Here is a 4983-nt window from a genome sequence, read left to right as displayed (position 1 = left end):
AACATGTCAATGGTCAACCTTTTGTCTAGGTCAACCATAAAGAAGTTTTTTCGGTCGAACCATGAAGAAGCGATCAGGCGTATGCTCTTGATGAGTGATCAACCATGACATGCATTGAATGAGTAAAATGAAAAGGTAATCAAATGCCAGAACCGACGGGTGCCTGAGTTGGTCGGGTTACTCGATGCTAGAACCAATAAAGGTTCAAAATTCTAATTTTGTTCACTTTCCAAAAAAAATATCATGTTAAAAAAAGTTCTCCATATTGAAGAAAAATGTTCACCATGCATTGGAAAAAATATTCACTATGTATAAGAACATGTTCATCGTATATAGCAATTTTGTTTAGCGTGCATTTCAAAAAGTTCACCATGTATTTGAAAAATGTTTGTTTTCTATTTGAATAAAGTTCACCGGATACAGCGTGCTCTCAGATGGAGCCTTGTGGCCACCTGGGCACCCTCTGTTAAAAATGTTGTTTGTTTTGTCTTCCATGTCAGGTTTTAAGTAAAAAAGCATTTACAATTATTATCTAAAAAATTGACCAATTTTAAAACAATAATAAAGTTCAAAAAGCAGAAAAAAGAATTAACATAAAAACAAAAAATAAAAAATAAAAAAATGCTTAGGCTTTGGCCCAACTAGGCGATAACATCGCTCCTGTCAGGCACATGTTAGGCCTGCCTAAGCGTTCGTGGATTTTAAAAAGTTCATCCATTTTTAGAAAAATGTTCACAGATATGAAAATTTTCATTGATTTTCAAAAACGAAGTTCACTAAAGAAAGATGCAAAAAAAAAATGTTCCTGCTTTTGGGAACCTCAGCTTGCCAGCCGGTTTTTGAAAAACAAATCATCGATTTTGAAAAAAAATCTATATGAAAAAAGTTCATCAATTTTGAAAAAGGTTCGTGTATTTGAAAAAAATTCACGATTTTTTAAAAAAACTAAGGATTCAAAAAATTCACAGATTTGGAAAATATTTCGTATAATCAATAAAATTTCACGAAATTTAAAAAAGAAAAATAAAATAATTAAAACGAGAAAAAACAGATGAAAACTCGGCCAAAACAAAAGAAAGAAAAACCACTGACTATTATAAAGAGAGCTTTTGTACCTCTAAATATCACAAATGCTAACCTGGCCTGCTGGTCACGTTGGTGTACAGTCTAGCAGGAGGTCTCTAGTTCTAACCTTACACTTTAAAAAATTGATGAAACTTTAAGTGAAGAGAAAAAAAAGATGAACATATGGGCCTAATACGTATATACATATGGACGAACGACTCGCTATACATACGAAAGAGTGGAAGGTCCATATTACCCTTTTATACAGTTTGTATGGGGGGTCTACCGAAGTACCGATTCAACCGTTTTTCCTCAGCCAGGCTCATGACATGCAGGGGAGGGAAGCGTGAAGCGTGGCGTCGAGCTCATGCGAGCATGGAGATGGTGCGAGCTCGCATGCATTCCCGAAAAGCAACGGGAGGAATTGGGCACCTCCACCGATTTGTTCGCCTTATTTAGCGCTCACAGCCGAACCATCTTCTCCAGTTGACGGTAGACGACGGCGATGATTCTTCTTCTTTCTCTTTTCCGACATGTTCCACGCCTTCACCCCTACTCCATCAAGGGAAGAGGAACAAAATGAAATGACATCCTTTCATGTCCACGTTAGTGCTTAACAAGATGACATCATATCTAATGAAGCGAGAACTGACAAGGGCTTCAAGCAGGTACACCTCAACATTGTTGCCACGAAGATCTTTGAATATTGTGGCCAAGAGGTGACTTCAACCCAAGTCTACAACAACCTCAATAAGTGGAGAGCTAGATGGATCTATGTGACCAAGCTCAGAGACCTTAGTGGCGCACAATGAGATCAGGACACCTTCACACCCTATTGGAGATAAAGCACTGCCAAGGCCACACCATAGTTACCTAACATGTGACTTCTTAGACTTGTTTAGCTTCTCTAACAAGTCAATCACAACTAACAACAATGTCTCTTTCTTTACTAGGACCACCCCAAGGACGTTGAGTTTCTCAACACTCCCATCAAGAACTACTCATAGATGCAGACCATCTTCGCGTGGGGTCTTGCTACCGCCAAGCATGCCCATGGGCTGTACTGAGCCTCTCGATTCGGCCATGCCTACGCCAGACACACAAGAGTCAAAGACTGTCATATTTGATGGCCCTAACAAGAATGGTGCTACTAATCATGGTCCTGCTCCTGTGAGGAAGATGGGCGACTTGATGAAAGAGGAGTTCAACGTCTTTAGCAGCATGACCGAGGCCATCAAGGAGGTGGTAACACCATCAAGGAGAGCAAGCATGTTGACATCCACCCTTCCCTGTACAACATCACCATGGACATGGCTGGCTTCAGTTAGGAAACTCTGATGGTGGTTCTTAGCCACCTGTTAGATAATAGGGCACATGCCATTGGGTTTGTTGGCATGGGGGCTGAACATGTGGTCCTCTGTCTTAGGATCTGGCTAGGCGAGCACTAGTACTAGTGCTTACCACTGCAGGGAAAAGACATATAGGTGGCCTTAAATTAGTGGTGGGTAACAAAAAGAACCCGCCACCACAATGGAACCATCACTGGTGGGCGAAAATACTTAATCGCCACAAGCAAACTCTTCCAAATTTGCCTGCATGATGAAATCTAACAGTGAGGGGTGCACAAAATCGCCCGCCATAAATAAATTTTGGAAACCCGCACAAAGAAATCAAATATCCAGAAGTTAGCTGCGGCGGGCCATAGTAGCCACCCGCCACACATAAGTTAGCTGTGACGGGCCATAGTAACCAACTGCCACACATAAAAGCGGTTTGTACAAGATGTGCACCAAATTTTTGCCGTAACGATCTCAAATTTTTACCACACCTTAGATGTGTCCAATGAAGATAGCATGCAAAGCTTCATCGGAGCCTGTGTGCCGCTATGAGAGAGTTATGCCCTATATAGTTGCCGGAAAGTCAATTAATGCCTCCAAAATAGAAAACCAACTCAAAAAGTGCTCAAATTTGATCATGGGGCTTTGGATGGGGTGTAGTAATCATAGAAAAGAGGTTAAAATGGTTTAGAAAAATGTTCTTGTGTGTGTAAGGCGGCGGTTTTCGTTCAAAACCCCGACACTTTGTGGGAGAGTGTTCGGCTTGTACACGATGTGCACTAGGTTTTTGCTGTAACGATCTCAATTTTTTACCACACCCATAAATGTGTCCAATGAAGATAGCATGCAAAGTTTCACCCCTTTCGGAGCTCATTTTTTCGCTATTTCGTGTCAAAGAGGGTTCTTCCCTATATAGTTGCTGGAAAGTCAATTAATGACTCGAAAATAGAGACCCGACTCAAAAAGTGATCAAATTTGATCATGGGGCTTTGGATGGGGTGTAGTAATCATAGGAAAAGTTTGAGGTTAAAGTGATTTAGAAAAATGTTGCTTTGTGTGTGCCGAAGAGGTTTCTGCCCATTTAATAGTGGTTGGCGATCTCTTACGCCTGTCGCTGCTGGGCATAGCAGCCACATGTATGGCCATTGATTGCACCCGCCGCTGCTATTCCTGCGTGGGTGGTTTCTCTTCCCCCCTCCCAAAACCATCTCTCTTGTGACACAAAAAAATTGGACCAAAAATTCAAATCATAACTCTCACCTCTCTCTCGTGGATGTCGCCCTAACCCCCCTTGATAACCCACAAGTATAGAGGATTGCAACAGTTTTAGTGGATAGAGTATTCAACCCAAATTTATTGATTCGACACAAGGGGGGTCAAAGAATATTTGTAAGTATTAGCAGCTGAGTTGACAATTCAACCACACCTGAAGATTAAATATCTACAACAAAGTTATCAGTAGCACAGTAATATTATAATTTTGATAGCAGTGGTAACGGTAACAGCAGTAGTAGTTGTAACAGTAGCAATATCAATAGTAACTTAGCAAGAACAATATATGAAAAACTCGTAGGCATTGGATCAGTGAATTCGTTGGATAATATTCATCATATAACAGTCATAACCTAGGTCAACACAGAACTAGCTCAAGTTCATAAATATAATGTAGGCATGTCTTCCGTAAATAGTCATATGTGCTTACGGAAAAGAACTTGCATGACATCTTTTGTCCTACCCTCCCATGGCAGCGGGGTCCATAAGAAAACTAAGGGGTATTAAGGCCTCCTTTTAATAGAGAAGCGAAACAAAACATTAACACATAGTGAATACATGAACTCCTCAAACTACGGTCAAGGCCGAAAATTATCCCAATTACTGTTACCCTGGGGTTTATGGATCATAACACGTAATAGGTGCATATGACTGATGTCTACTACACAACTTTATTCTTGTAGACTCGTGTTGGGCCTCCAAGCGTAGAGTTTTGTAGGACAGTAGCAATTTTCCCTCAAGTGGATGACCTAAGATTTATCAATCCGTGGGAGGTGTAGGATGAAGATGGTCTCTTTTAAACAACCCTGCAACCAAATAATAAAAAGTCTCTTGTGTCCCCAACACACCAAATACAATGGTAAATTATATAGGTGCACTAGTTCGATGAAGAGATGGTGATACAAGTGTAGTAATGATAGTAGATATTGATTTTTGTAATAGAAACAAATAAAAACAGCAAGGTAGCAATTGATAAAACGGAGCACAAACGGTATTGCAATGCTTGAAAATGAGGCCTAGGGTCCGTACTTTTGCTACTGCAATCTCTCAACAATGCTAATATAATTGGATCATATAACCATCCCTCAAAGTGCGATGAAGAATCATTCCAAAGTTCCTATCTAGCGGAGAACATAAGAAGAAATTATATGTAGGGTACGAAACCACCTCGAAGCTATTCTTTCCGATCGATCTATCCAAGAGTTCGTACTAAAATAACACCAAATAATTTCAGATTCATAATACTAATCCAACACAAAGAACCTCAAAGAGTGCTCCAGGATTTCTACCAGAGAAACAAAGACAAGAA

Source organism: Triticum urartu, chromosome 5A (genome assembly GCF_056163025.1).
Source record: "Triticum urartu cultivar PI428250 chromosome 5A, HENAU_Tu73, whole genome shotgun sequence".
NCBI lineage: Eukaryota > Viridiplantae > Streptophyta > Magnoliopsida > Poales > Poaceae > Triticum > Triticum urartu.
The sequence above is the reverse complement of the archived record's forward strand: the minus strand, read 5'-3'. Positions refer to the sequence as shown.